The 16,171-nt window shown below is 38.9% G+C and overlaps 1 long non-coding RNA gene across 4 annotated transcripts in view; it reads left to right on the forward strand.

Moving 5' to 3' along the window:
• Positions 1-596: 596 nt before the first annotated feature.
• Positions 597-16,171, forward strand: part of LOC140284646 (uncharacterized) — a 36,805-nt gene continuing 21,230 nt past the window's right edge. For all 4 annotated transcript variants that reach the window (XR_011910206.1, XR_011910207.1, XR_011910208.1 and 1 more), the window contains exons 1-4: positions 597-866; positions 1,496-1,567; positions 4,257-4,318; positions 15,078-15,180. This is a non-coding gene — a long non-coding RNA (uncharacterized lncRNA). The remainder of the gene's footprint in view (positions 867-1,495; positions 1,568-4,256; positions 4,319-15,077; positions 15,181-16,171) is intronic.

A 16,171-nucleotide genomic window follows, 5' to 3' on the forward strand; every position in this document is an offset into this window, starting at 1 on the left:
TTTTTGTACTCCAAGAAAATTAGGGTTTGCATACCTCTGGCTCAACCTATATATTTCTCATATAAGGGATCAATTAATCAATCTATCAATCTATCTATCTATCTATCTATCTATCTATCTATCTATCTATCTATCTATCTATCTATCTATCTATCTATCTATCTATCTATCTATCTATCTATCTATCTATCTATCTATCATGCAGTCAAGTCATTGTATTTGTGTGTAGGCTATAAAGAAGTAGGCTACAACCCTATAGCTATTTTATTCTAAATGATTTATGACTGGGATAAGTACATATGATATAATTTCGGTGTAAGACAAACTGGCATGCATCTCTGCTGTTATCCCTTAGTGAATAAGCTGCAGTCAGTGACCCACATCTCGGTGCTATGAACTGCTTAATTCAGACTGTTGTTTTATTCAGCGCCCTCACTGTCAACAAACGGGTGAGGAGGAGGATGAAGGGCGGGAGCTGACACTTGCCGCCCGTCGCGATTGGTCGAGAGATCGGGCTCCTCTTCCCCATTGGCTGCGCGCGCTGTCGCTCCGGATCTGTTATCGCCGCTTCCCGCGCCATTCGGCGTGCACGCGCAAGGGAATCAGGCACGTAACCGTTGGGAGACTGTCTGGAGTCTGTCTGAAATTGATAAATTTGGAAATGGAGTTTTTACATGGCTCTGCGCATTTACAAGGAAGCCGCCTGCTGGGAAAGGGAATCTTCGCTCTCATCCTCAGACGCCTTCGCCCACGAGTCGCCACGCTGAGTCGAAATATATATATATATATATTTATATATATTTTAGATTAACGGTGTGAAAGTTTTTTCTCCAGCAGTCCATCAGCAGACAGCTCTTTATGCACAGGTAGGCATGGCAAGCGCTAGAGTGCAAACTGCCCAACATACCGTAGATACCGCAGCATAGCACCACTGCTTTTAAAGGTGTTTATTTTTTTTATTTTTTATTTTTTTCTTAATCCCATTTTTCTCTATCAAAAATCATTCCATTCATTGCCAAACCGTAAGGGGCACGACCGATTTAACGTTGTGAAATGATTCGCACTGTGTTTTATGGAGACAGTCTTTTCTACCACATTTCAAACAACAGCCCGTAGCGAATTTGTTGTGCGGACTTGACCTCATTCTCACCACTCCAGGAAGATGCGCAGGTGACGCACCTGTGCTGACGCGAGGCATTTGATTAACCCCACCAGCGCATCTGCTATCTGTTAACTCAGCAGACACCTGAGGGAGAAAACCTTCAGTGGATTGTCAGCTGTTTTTTATTTATTTATTTATTGTTTTAACCCTTTCAGCTTCACTACCTTAACTAGCTATGATTACAAAGCCCTGGGCTGCATACGTTGCTCGCACACTTACAGTTTAGGCTACTAATCTGAAAAAGAAAAACACGTGTTATGTAGCAGACGGATGATGAAATATGAACCCCGTGTCACCTTTCTGTCCTGTCCTGACCTTGTTTATGCTCAGCAGGAAATCATCCTTCATCACTGGAGTTCAGGAGGAGTGCACCATTCAGCAGGCAGCCTGCAAGAGCACAGAGAGGTTAGTTGCTGTACATATTGTTGGCCAAAATAGAAACTGTATTTACTTTTGTACTGTGCTTGCTAATATGAAGAAGGTGGATTCATAGGGATGTTTATCTCAACAAAAAAAGCTACCTTTATGTTTCTTGTAGTTTGAAGTCTTTGTGTTCTCAGTGTTCATCTTTAACTTCACCTGAAAACATTTGCCATAAAACTGCATTTACAGTATCGTTTTCTTATGCACAATGTTTTCTTATGCAAACTCACAGAGAACCAAACCCCCGAACTCTGCTTCCTCAGACCAAATTGAACATTTCTGATATTTTGCGCAGCATTTATTCTCCCTCCTGCAGCCTGGAATATCTTGGCTTTGGAATGAATCTGGTTTGAACAATGCCTGTCCAGGGTTGACGAGGTTCATCGTCACACAGTTTCCAACACTTTACGTTTCAGGCGCAGATTGCGAAATAAATGTGTCGATGAGGATTTAACAAAAGAAAAAGAATCTAAGTGAGCTGTGTGCGACAGTGCCAGTGTACCTGATCTGCTGCTTGTCTAGACGCTTTTGCTCTGTCACTGCAGTTGTCTGCAGACAGAGCAGTCATATGACTTGGGAGAGCCTTCCTCCCGCCTTCCAGTGTCTGCTCTTTTGGGGCAAGATGGCTGCCGCTAAAGCGCTGTTTGCTACCCATGACTTACAGGACAAAATGTTGAGCAAAAAAAAACAAAACAAAACATGGGAAGTATGGTGATGCTCTATATTTAAATTATGCCATGATGAAACACCTGAGCAAATGAAGGGAATTCTGAATGTTACTTTTGTGTATTTTTTTTAAAATTTGAATTTGTTGTGTTTGTTGGTCGGAGGTTTATTTACACTTTAGTTAGCACCCTTGGGTTAACTTAGTCCTTTTAACTTGCCAGTTTTAATTTTTAAATTTTTTTAATGTGATTCTCAAAATATCAGTTGTACCTCTGTCCCCCGTTTCTCGACTGCTGCTTATCTGTCTGTTCTTGGGACGCCTGGTAGCCATTTTGTCTAATTCATCACTGCCAGAAGCTTGCAGGGCTTTAAACAATTAGAAGAAGTACAATGGCTCTGCATGTTGTATACATGGCATCAGATTCTGAAAGATTTTACGATATATTTTGTTTTATATATGTATATATAAAACTTCAAATAGTATTCGCAGGAAACCAACACCATCTGAAAACTACACTGCAGCTTGTTGAATGTATTTCTCTTATATTTCTTGTATCTCCTAAACCCTGCAGGGCATAGGAAAGTACAATAAAAAGCTACTCTCACTGCTACTCGGGTTTAAAAATATATTTTGTTTTGTGTCAATAACTATAGCCCATTTGCTGCTGTTGGAACAGCCAGTGAAATCCATCCTTATACCAAAGTCTCTGTTATCCAGTTATGTGACATGTGATCTTCAGGTTAAAATCTCTTATTAACACAGAAAGTCTTGTTTTGTAAACTGCAACTTTTTGATTCGGTATGTTTTGTGTAACGCTGCTTCATTCATAGTGTGCAATAACGTTTACAGCAGTAAAAAGTAATGTGTTGTCACAGGGTTACGGGTTTTATATTATCATTAATATTACAAAAAAGTCAAAGCAACTGTAGCAGACTTGATGAGCCTTGTTGAGCAAACAAGGCAACAAATGATATCTGGCTTCTAAAAAAAATGCTCCGAGCTTCACTCTGACATTACAAGTTACTTCCACTCGCTGAGTCTGTTATGTTTATCTGTTGCCATATCGTTGACCAGCCTGGACAGATCTCTTCATTATCACCTGCTTTGTACATACTCGTCTGCTGTCAGACAGCGTCTTTTAATCTCATCCTGTCTCATTGCCTAATGGTTTGTCAGCGCTTGTTGCTGTGTTTTTTACTGGGACGTGCAGCCCCATTTAAAACATGCAGGCCTGTTCCAAACCTGATTCTGTATCTGGCAAATATGACTGGAATTGCAGTTAGGAAGGTAAGAAATTAGCGCAAAGCAAGAGTTCAGGCTCGTAAAATTAAGTTTGCTTGTGCAGCAATGATTTGGCAAATACTGACTATAACACACCTTTCTGAAAGTACAGTGTGGCTAACAGTTGTTTGTTTTGGTCTTTCAAATATCTAAAATTTTTATTATGTACGATCAGAACTGATTTAAAAATATTTTTTGTAATATGTTCGTTGTCCGTTAAATGAAAGGTTATCCTTTTTTTTGTTTTGTTTGGTAAATAGTGACATTGATAATAATTGAGGATTTGTGTGATTGCTGCTTTATGCGGTTAATAAACTAAAGTGATGTATAACTTAAATGTACCTTCAAATAAAATTGTTGCTAACGTGTGCATCTCGAATTATAAATCGGGTAAGACAATTTTTGAGCATAAAACGACAACTCAGTCCTTTTTAAACAAGTTTCAGAACCGTTAATTACCGTTAATTAAATGTTGCTTTCACATTCCCTGAGCGATACATGCAGCATACACAATGCTTAATTTATTTTGGTATTGTGATTGCAGTTGCAGTTTGAGTAGTTTCAGGCCAGCTGCACTATATTTTTCATGCAGTAGAAGTGTTTTTTGTGTAATTGTTTTTATTGGTTTCTTACTTTTCTGTCTTTGCAACAAAATAATGTGTGTATTGCCTCTTACTGAGCCACTCACTTGTTTTCTAATGCTTTTCTCTTTTATTCACGCAGGAGATTCAGGGTCTCTTGCAGACTGTCGTGCCCTCATGTCCGGGAGTAAACCCACCCAAATGGTAAGATCTGCGTTGACCTGTTCATTAACGCACATTTGTGCTAGTTTAAAGTTGAGAAAAGCAATTCTAGGAATGCTTTAAGGTGCTGCAGTGAGTGAATGTGATTGCCTGAGGGAAATATCCCTCCGCTGCACACAGCGGTATTTACAGAGGTTCATCCCTGGTTTGCAATGCCATTTCTTCATGATGTTATATTGAGAATTGGCGAATCAAATCCACCCCTGTCACTCACTCCTCAGCTGCAATAATTTTTTATTAACACTTATTTTTGATCTCTTCATAAGATAATCATGGATATGGAGCTCGTAACTTTCACTTGAGGCTTAGCTGAAAAATGCTGATGCAAGAGGCACTCTGAATCTCCATCCTGTTTTTCTATTGGTCCATTGTCTCCACCCACATTGAGGTCACGAGGTCTAACATCATGATGATGTTTGGTGAAAAAAAGGCTTTCATCTAGGCTCTAATGCTTCCTGAGCTTTAATGAAAAGATTTCTGAGCCTATTTCTGTGTATATACTGAGTCAAATGTGAGCATGTTTGAAAGCTTTGCTCTGTGCGACAGCAGGGCCTGCCACTGTCTGCTGCAGATAGCTGTTTGTTTATCTCACCAGTTGTTGCTGCGTAATGACACATATTGGAGTGGCATATTTTAAATCAAGGACTTCACTGTATTTTTCAAATGTCTCCTGGCCATCTGCCAACACGTGGGTCCATTTACTGATTCTCCAAGAGCACAGCTGTGACCCTTAGCTGGTGTTAGCCATCGATAACTCAAAGCGATCAGCATCCATTTTGGGGTTAGGCGAAAGGGAGGGTTTGTTCTGTAGTTTGTAGGGAAGAGAATCTGAACTCACTGTAACGCCTGTAGGAAAGTGACACAACTTTTTCGGGGTTTGCAAACTTTTCCGCTGAAGACATTTGAAAATATACATGCATAAAATGACGCGTGTGGTTGGAATTGCGGTTCATAATTAAAATAGTTAATTTTGGTCCGGTAAACATCAACGAGACTTCATTTTATCGGAGTATTTTAATTTTATTTTCTCTTTGGATTTTTCAAAACTATCTCACAAATGCTTTTGGTGCAGCATTTGATGCGGTTTGCTAGAATATGTAGAAATAAGAATTTTGAATAAATGTTTAAGACTGAATAAATTCAAACATATACTAGAATAACATAACATTTCATTATCCAGTTATTTTTCTTCTGAAATGTTGTGTGCGATACTCATTCAATACTGTTAATTGTAAAAAATAATATTGCAAGCTATAAGGTAATTAAATAATATTGCTGGCAAAACGTAAGCGGCACAAGGCAAATTAATTTAGTAAAAAATCGTATGTTTTGTGTTTAAGGTAGGAGTTTTTCACGTAGTGAAATTGACAAAGTTTTTAAGATGCACAGAATAAAAATCGGTCGTCAAAAATAATTATTTGCAGGACAAATAGAATGCTGTTTTATTTTACAGACTCATGCATCGAAAAACACGATTTAATATGAAACAAATGTCGTGCTATCTGTTTCTTTAATGTCATCAGAATTTAACTGTTTAGTTTCTGTTTTGGGCGACCGCATTTATGCATCTATTCTTTATGTTAATTGTTTAATTCTGCATCATGTCATTTTTGTTATATAAATCAAGCTATATGCATGCAGTAAATGTAATGAATATCAGAAAATAATTTTCTGTGCATTGTACTTATTAAGAATTAAAGCCAATCGAATGTCTTTACGCTGTGTTATTTGCATTTCATGTTGCTTGAATTGAAAATGAAGGTTTAACCGTTAATGAAGTTGCTTGGGCTGTAATTGCACTTCAAAATTAAGACCACCCCATTGCAGCATTTATTTGAAAGTACTGTACTTTGTACTTTGATGTGGGACTGCTTTTTTTGTCTTACGGAAAGGTTTAGGTCACCTTCACCTTCTTGAATACTTGTTATCCTTCACTGTTAAGACCTTATGTGAAAGCCAGACAGTGTTCTGATGCCACGTAACACAACAGTGGCTGTCAGTAACATTAAGCTGGGCCTCTGCTCTGTTGCCACGGAAAACAGGGGGAGAAAAAGGCACCTCTGGGTTTATGCATGTGTTGTGGTGTCAGACCGAAGTAGGCAGGTCAGAGTTGCCAAACCTATACATTAATGTTTGACGAAGTGGATTTTATTTTTTCCCAATTTCACACTGAAACCTGTTGACTTTGGTTGGGGAGAGCAAAAAAGTGAAGTTACTTTGCTAAATTCTTTTCAGTTTATGTGAGGAGAATTGGCATTTTATAGTTAAATTATTTATTTAAACTCTTTTGAGTCTTAGTATTTTTAATTAGATGCAATTATTTGAACAAAAACACCTTCTGATAATGGAGTCTTTGTTCATTTGAATTACTGATCATATTGTTTTTTAGTTGTTGTTTACTGTTTGATTTATATTGTATTCATGAAGCCTTAAAACGATGATAATAGTGTTTGCTTATCTTATGGACTCTTGAATCTTGTTTTTCTTTTAAAATAAAATTTCAGCGACATGGATTTCAACCTGTTCATCCACCATTAAGATTCTTTCTTGGAGGTGTCAGGACTTTGTTTGTCACCACCCATTAATTGAGTATTTGTTCTAAATTTAAGCTGAAGCCACAGCATCACATGAATATTAGGTCCTCATTTAAAAAAAGGGCTGCCTGCTTGAAAATCCACCGTGACTGTAATTTAAACGTCAGTTATTCTTTTTGGGGCACATGAAAGGTAAGCTCTCTCAATGACGGCAGTGTAAATGTTGTGTATTTGCCTGCATTTGTTCCAACTGTTTGTGATCCTGCCAAACTTCAGATGTGCACATGCTGCATGTCCGTTCCCAGTCAGCAGCGTAGCGGTGACAGCTTCAGCAGTGCCTCCTGTTTTCACTTGACTGCAAATCCAGCACTGACTTCTGCATGGGGTGTGCTCATTTATAGCACGCTCATAAACAGCACAAAGAAGGCTGTGAGTCAGGGTGACCACTGTTTGACTGCAGTGCAAGGCTACATGCCTGCCTAATCTGAACAGCAGCTTGAACAAGTACTTTCCTTCTGGGAAGAAACTTCTGTGCCTCAGAAGAACTTCTGCTTATTTAACTCTGGGTTTCGCTGAGTTCTCAGCACTTGAACGTGTGGTGCTGGATTGAAGCCTTCCGAATGGAAAAAGGGTCACGTTGACAAAGTTAAGATTTTCCTTTTAAACTTTATTTAACATGGCCTGCTGCTTAGTGTTTAATGGAAGCTGTATTGTTCATACAGAGTTAGCAAAATATTGCTTTTCATTGCTGAACATTAAAGCATCACTATCAGTTATCTAACCCAACTCCATCTTGCTTGCTACTAAGTATTTGCACATGGCAGACACAGCTCAACATTACGGAAAGTTAAAACAAAAAGTACATAGTATCTTGGCAAACTTATACAGTATTTACCATATGTATGTCGAGTATATTGTATAGTATTAGTATTTAAAGGCTGACATTTAAATAATCGAAATCCATAGACATTTTAGATTAAAGATGCATGGCTTTAGTATTTTTTATTTCATTTATTTATTTATTTTTACAAAAATAAGGCAGTTATTGTTACCAGATCGAGAACAAACATTTATTTCGGACTGTTGCATAGTAGGCTGAGACTTATACAATATAAGTTAACATTGAGGCCACTCGCCTGTAAATGCAGAATTTCACAAAGATGCTTGGAAAAATCTGCCTTGTTGCATTCACTGATTATAACCATAAAGTTGGAACATGTTTTGTCCAGCAGGTAATTCAGGCTGGACATGCCAGGGTTTAGTATTTAGTATAAATATTATATCCTTACAGCAGGTTTGGGTTGAATCTTTTCTATATATTAGCCTATGTTCTTTCTTATCTCTCACATTCATGAATATTTTTTGAAGAAGTGCTCCTGGCATGCAGCTGCATTACAATTTCCCCAGTGCAGGGGCTTTGTGAAAAGTTTCTCCCCCAAAGTCGGATATGCAAAGACTTTAGGGTGTGCTTGCATTTTTCCTTAATTGGGGCTTTTTCCAACACACCTTGAATACCTGCTTTCACTTTGCCATTTGACCTTTCGTGAATTAAGACAGCAAGGTAGTGTTGGAGCTCGTCAACCATGCGGTACATCATAGTGAGGGGAGGCTTCACCATGACTAATTAGTAAATCTCACTTCTCTCTAAGGTGAAAAAGAAAATGATTTTCTTTGCTCTGAGTGTGGGGGTTGATGAGTAAATACCCACCTGCACCAAGTTGCAGTAACCTAATAAGTCTCCCTGGACTTTAAGAGTGAATATTTCATATTTCACTGATCTCCAGCAGCTTTTCTGCATGTCTCATATTTGACTCTCCACAAGCCTTCTAAGGTGGCTATGACTGCACCCACAAGACTACAGGGTCTCTCCTGTCACACAATGGCGTGGAAAGGTCAGCCCTAATGAAGTTGGGGGTGCGACCCTAAGTATTCAGTGACTTTGCATGGGCTCCCATCCCACCTCTGCAACCATGCCGGTTAATCCCTTTTTGATCCTAATTGATAGGCATTAACATGATCCTTATCCAGGAGCTGTGTTTTGTCTTCCACCGCCCTACTCTCTGGGTGTCAGTGACACAAAGTGTGAAAGCGTTAAACCAAATGTGAAATTGATATTTTTCATGTTTGTGTGCTTAAACTCTGACTGTGTTTCTAAACAGTCACCGAGAAGTGCTCAGTGTTCAGTGTGCGCCCTTTGAGGCTCTTAACAGGACTTAGCATATAACCTCTGGAATCCGACTGTGATGTGAATGGTACCAGCCCATTTCCAGATTGTTTTCCTTTGAGTCCTTTTATCTTCATCACCGGATGATTGCTGCCCTTAACTGTTAACTAATTATCCTCTTTAAAATGTTTGTGCAGACTTTAAGTCAGGGCACATGTCGCCTTTATGAAAAGGTACACACTGTATGATTTCCAAGGTGCCAGGTGTAACACCAATTCACAAGCTTTACGACAAAAACCTTTGGCTTATATTATCCTATTTATATAGAATTGTTTGTCGTAACTCCACTTATCATAGTGGAAAGGCTGTGAACAACTGACTACCTCTACAGTCAAAAAATACTAGTTAATGAACACTAAACTTTTGCATTACTTGTTATAGTTGCTCATTATAAAGTATTGTTTTTTTAAGAGCAGCTACAAGTGGTGGTGCACTTTTGTATTTGATCCTAAAGGACCGAGTTTGTTTTTTTTGGGGGGTTTTTTGGATCCGTGCATTCTCTTTTCAAATTACATTGTCCCAAAAACTCAAAACTGTTTGGAATGTTGTGACTTTGTGATGTGCTCCTGACAGATATTTTAAGTTTAGAAATTAAGGGGAAATTAAAGAATACTTAGAATTTTACTGAAAGTTGTCATTACATCTTATTTTAGTGCTATTTTTAGCTCGATTCTGTGTTTTTTTTGTTGTTTTTTTCCTTCCCTATTTTTAAACGAGCTTCTTTTACATTCACACACCTTGAAAAAATTCAGCATGAAATCATAGAACCAAATGGTAAGATTTTAATGTTCAGCTTGTCTACGTTTAGTCTTAAAAAGTCAGATTTAAGTCCTGTCTGCCATTAGTGCACCCAAAGTATTTTTCTTTTTTTTTTTAGTCACCTTGCACATCACAGTGAATGTCTTTGACCCGAATACTTTAGAATCTGAACAGATTGTTGTGAATATTTCCCCACACCTCCAACATGACAGCAAAGCACCGCTGATTGCAGTTGTTGCCCCAAAAAGAACATAGTTATGATGTGACTCGTGCCAAGACAAACTGTAACCCTTTCAGCAGTACAGAAATGTATTTTTTTACAGCATTATGGGGATTTAACATATTTTAAACATGTGCATAAGGTTTATTTATTGTTTTCAACGTAATCACTTTTTTCTTTTTGGATTTTTCTCTGTTATTTCATACTATTGAAAGCTTTTGGACATTTCTTTACCCTGTTTAATTAAGTGCAGATGAGCCCTGAAAATGCCCAAGCCATGTTTTCACTATGTCGATAGCTTAAAGACAAAAGAAAAAAAAAGGTTCAGCCCTGTATAGATGAGCAGTGATGTTTTGTTCCTTCTCAGTATATTCAGAACCCATACAATTAAGAAGCATGTCTCGCCATTGTGCTCAGCAGTGTGCAACAACCCACTTTAGCTGTAAAACGCCAGGTGTCATGTTGGTTCTTGTTGGTTTCACACAGCAATTCAAGTCCCTCCCTGGAATGCATTTCTCAGGTCTCCGTAGGATTGAGTGCTATTTGCAGTTTGTTTGCTGCAGTGAATAATGAGGACTCTGTAAGGCCTGATGACATAATTTGGAGACTGCTAAAGAAAAATAACTAATTACGGAGTTCAGACACTACAGATTGGGACTATGCTGATGTATCCACATGACTGGCACCACCTGCCCTCTATATGTCACACTCACTTCACATATCCCACTGCTGTGATATTGAGCTGGTGTCTGCCAATCCTGTGCAACCCCCAGCAGACACGCATACAACAAATCTGGAGTGGGTTGGACTTTGCAATGCTGCTGTTATTTAGGTTCGCTTTACTCATTATTTAACAATTAGCATACCATGTTAAAGATTGTATCGTTGAGGAAATATTTAGTGACCGCCAAAGTAAGCAAACTCTCTTGATGGTTGTTACTATCTTCATTGAAACAGCTGGAAAGTTTAGAAAGACAGAGCACTGGAGAAAAAGTTCTATAAATACAGTCTTTGTTTCTTTATGCTGTAGAAGTATTCAACATGTGTGATTAACTGCAAGGTATCCGTCAGGTGTTTTATTTTGATCCGCAGGTGCAGGAGCTTTTGGTTTTCTCGCTTTTGTCTTTTTGTAAAATGTGGGATATTTTTTGGGGGGCAATAGACAGCAGGTGTGTGATCATGTGCATACTATATGAGGAGTTTGCTTCACTTCTGGCTGTGGCTGCATGCGAATCCTTACACTGCCAGCTTATTCCGAGCAGAAGAAAAAATCATGCAAAGCAGTTCATGAATATAAGAGCAGTGAAATCACCTGAGCGTATAGAAAACAAGGTTCCAACACTCATGCTGGTATTGCACCAGTAGAGGAAGTTCAAACACATTTAGATGTTTTCTAGAGCTGTCAGACTCCCACGCATTTAATGTAATATTTTGTGTTCTTATGATTCAACAGTGTCTTTATATTGCTATGATCTTGCAGCACACTCAACTAAAAACCAAACAAACTCCACAAACATTCTGGCTTTAGCTGTTCTTTAATTCTGTATTCTCTTCTCCTACATAGGCCTTTTTTTTCTATCAATAATTGCAAGGCCAAAAAGTACTCCTCGAGTAAACAAAGACAAACAAAGTCAGCCGCCTGAGTTTGTGTGAGTGTCTTAAAGGTTTAACATTCACACACTGAAGGAACCAAACCAAGTGAAAATATGTGGCATCATAATACTTCTGGCAACTGACAGTCTGACTCTGGTCTGTAAGAACAGCTAGGCTTTACTCATACTTTTATGCTACATTGTAAAATATCTACCTTACTTTCCTTTTGAGCTTTCTACAGAAACGGCAGCAAGATCACAGCACCTCACCTGATCAGTTTGTTCTTTCTATATTGTTTAGAGAGAAACTGCCTCCCGTGGAAATGACACAGATGAACATATCAGATGTAAAGTACTTGCACGGTGTTGCCGCATCACAGCAGGGATGAGAGGAGCTTGTTGTCATGTGTTGAAGTAGGTCTTTTAAGACACAGACGGTAATTTCCACTCCACTCAGGATATAGCTGTCAAGAATCCCACCAGAAACAAGACATTCACATTCAATTCATCTTTATGAATTGGCTTGTGTATCTGTGCCTTCTGACCATTTTGGACTAAATGATGAAGGGATTATTTATTATTGATATTTTTTTTCTTTATTTGGCTATTAAACGTAGTGGACTTTGTGGTCTATATGTGATTTATTTGGACTTTCTGTTGAAAACAAAAAAGGACCTACAAATTTGCACCTATTGAAAATGAACAGGTACTTTGTAAATGATTCACTTTATTGCTGGGTTTACCCTTTAACTACATATCAATCTTTCCTTATGTAAGACTTGGTATACTATATACTCTGAGGCATTAAGAAATTAAATTCAAAGTTGTGTGAAATTTCATTGCAATCACTTCAATTCATCTTAGCAGAGTGTCTCGGGTGTGCAAGTAAAACTAACAAGAAACTTCATTAAAAACCCATCTTTGGGTTTTGCCTTGGAAATTCTGCATGGCCTAGTTGTACCAACAATATGCAAATGTGCCATGATTCATTAAAACATTTTGTTTCTGCAGTGCTGTTTAATCAAATCTCCCAAATCCCTGTCTCCTACAGTTAAAGTTGGATTGACAGGTTCATCTAAAACCTTCAATTTGTGCATTTATTTAAAATAAAATTCCTTGCCTGAGTTGATTTAACATATAACCGTAGCCCTGCCTATCTACAAGTACGGGCAGAGTTTCAAAAGATGACAGACGGTCACAGTGATGGCCCATGGTCCATGGTTAGTGTCTCAAGTCTCAGGGTTTTGTTGCTCAGGGAATTGCACCGAATACACATTTTGTACATTTTTTTGTACCCAGCCCAGTTCCATGACTTACACCAGTTAAGAACTTCATCTGTATGTTGAGAGCTGCATGGCAGGCCCCATATGGACAAGTTACTTCATCTAACTTCATCCCTCAGTGCTGTATGTTCAACTTTCTCTTGACAGAACCATTCAGGATCAAGGACAGCATCACCTTTTCTACTAATGAGGTAGTTTATTTACCAAATTTCCCTGGGCTCAAATGGAGACAAAAACAGACCATGCATAACAGAGCATATAATCAGTATCAACTAAACAGAGATCCAGAAGTCCCAGGTTATACATCGTGTGACAATATAACACAGGGTTACACAGTGCCTGCCTCCCTGTTTAACCTGCAAACCTCTCAAACGAGGCCACTGAAGTCAGCGGACCACATTATTACAGTCTGAACAAAGACGTACAGGCTTTTGAATTTGACATAATCTTCAACAGACGGTAATGAGGAGTTTTCTAAGATTAACACATTTTAGGCTTTTAGAGATAAAATTAGAAAGCACTTTAGAATCATCTCAAGTTGGATCTTCAAAAATTTAACAAATGAAAAGTGTTTGACGGCAAAGATTTGCATTTGACTGATAACCTCAACAATGTAATGCCATTCTAAACCCAGGCTCTTCTTTTCCCATAAAGGACCCCAAATCTGAAGTAACCCTGTGAGAATATCAAAAATTAGGCTGGAGAATTCTAGTTTGTATCTGTTCTTTGCTCAGCACTTGGATTTAGTGTAGTTTTCAAGGGAACTTTACCTGGAGATGGACTAAATACGCTAAATATTGCTGAAGAACAGCTCCATCAGTATTAAAAATAAGATAAAAGATATATAATCTGTCACACTTGTAGTAAGAAGTCGTAATGACATGCAAATCGTAAACAGGCGCACAAGTTGCAGAGTAACCACCAGGGATATGGCAGACATACAGTGTGCATTATTTAAGGCTGGAAATCAATTGCCAATCAACATAATGTGTCGAAAATCCCTTTGGCTACTCCATACACTGGCTCTCTCAGTCCTAGTTATGCCTAATGTACTACATGTTGAATTATTTTTGCTTAATTTCTATTGACTGCATTGTTTGAGGAACTCTGAACCATCACACATTTTAGTGCCTTTAATCTAATTTCCATCCAAATCTATAAACGTGGTCCTGAATGGTACGACATAGATTAGTTCAAGCTGATGAAGAGCCACTGGGCATTGATGGCTTGCAATAATAATGATGCATGTACATATGTATGTCTGGCAGAGTTCTCAATTTGCAGGCCTACTCCTCATAGAGCTCACGTACACAGCTTTATTTGCAGATGTAGATTGGTTTCCAATCTCTCCGTAAATGTGAGGCTTTACTGTATGTTTGCTTATCTTTCCAACCATCCCATCTATTCAAACAGTGTTCCTTTCATTTAAGTCTGTGTGCTGGCTGGGCTTTTTTTTTTTTTTTTTTCCCTTCCCTGGGACCTTTTCTGTTATTTTGGGACCAGATGGCGAGGGGCACGGAAGCGCCTCTTTTGTCTGGGTGCCCCTGTGAAAAGAGGTTGTCCTCCCTAATGTAATCAGCAGCACCGGAAGGGTCCATTTTGGGCCGTGAAAGAAGACAATCGGGTCTGGACACGTCTAGATTACAGAAACTCAGAGTTCATCTCCCAACCCTGCCCCCTTTGACCAAGGCCCTGGCATGGAGGATACTCATCTTTGATCAGTGGAGGGTGGAGGTGCTGATCCGACCCCATGCGGGCCAAAGGCCACCCCCCCACCCTGCCCTGTTTACCCTGTACTTGGCTGCTGCTGACACCTCCTTCCGGAAGGAACCACAGGGAGGTGGGGTGGCATTGCTGAGAAGAGGGGAGGGGGGGGCACCATGACCTGTCTAGACATCGTTGTTTCTTGTTGCTGTGGTGTTACCAAGGGGATTTGATGAACTTTGACCTCAAATATAGTTGGGTAGGAGCTGCTCTGGTCATCTAGGGGAAGGCATTTTTTTCTTTTTAATTTTCAGGGTTAGAGGTGGGGAAATAAAGCAGCGAATGGATGTGACCCACATTAAAAACATGCTGCTTTGACAGACCGCGGGGATGAATTCACTGGTAAATCTTATTTTTTATTTCAGTGATTGTGCCACTTGATGATTTCAATTAGGATACAAGACATCAGAGGAGGACAATTTGTGATCCAGCCGAATGCACTTGTGGGCATTCTGTTTCTCATGCACAGTAAGTAACTTCTGAATTTGGTTTCTGTCATCTTCTCATGTTATAGTCTACAAACAATTTGAAGGTAAAACCCAGGGAAAAATGCCCAACTCGCTGCTTTTAAACAGATTCTGAGCAGAGCTCTGCTTTCTGAATTGTGTTTTATATCTTGATGAGGAAATCACTGCATTTTTTTACTCAGTTTTATTCTTTATCAGACTGAATTTATTTTTTGGTTGATGGAAGCGAGATGCAGCAGAACAGACTTTTATGAACATGCTTTTTTCATAAAACATTCAGCGCTCACACTTCTTACCATTGTAAAAGAAAGAGGCAGACACAGTGGCAAAATGTAATATTCTCACCAATCAGTTGAGTTTGGTATTTTTTTATTGAAGTCTGCACAAATAATCAGGGTGATTTTTTAAAAAAAATAAAACATTTTATTCAAAATTCCGTTCTCACTTGATTTGGAAAAGAGCAATAACTTTGTTCTTCAGTTGAAATGTTTACCCTGTGCTTACAGTGATTTCACATAGCGGTACTCATCCGCTCTTGTCCTTGGTTTTGCCAGAATGACAATATAGACTAATGCAGAACCTTTATTTGATGATGAATCTACACCTCAGGAGTGGGTGTAGTGATTTCACCATCATGGCCTCCGCCAGTATCAACCCCGCCCTCTTGCCTGCCACTCAGGAGCAGTTAAAATGGCAGCATGCAGCAAAATGAGTGAGAGGGAGAAAGGGGGGAAACGCCCACTACTGCGAGCTAAGGCACGGTCGACTGAGCTGTAGCTCGCCTCGTATGCCAACTTAGCCGTGGATTAATTTTGGTATATTTGACCATCTGAGTACGGGGTTATATCTGGAGAAGTGGAAAAAAAAATGGCTGAAATGCGTAAATAGTTTACTTATTTTGTATAGATTTATCTGACATTTATTAAAGCCATGATTTGTTGTAGCATGCAACTGCTGACTCAGTAGGAGCACTGACCTAAAAGTGATGCAGT

Source organism: Leuresthes tenuis, unplaced genomic scaffold (genome assembly GCF_036924035.1).
Source record: "Leuresthes tenuis unplaced genomic scaffold, fLeuTen1.0.hap1 SCAF_24, whole genome shotgun sequence".
Lineage (NCBI taxonomy): Eukaryota > Metazoa > Chordata > Actinopteri > Atheriniformes > Atherinopsidae > Leuresthes > Leuresthes tenuis.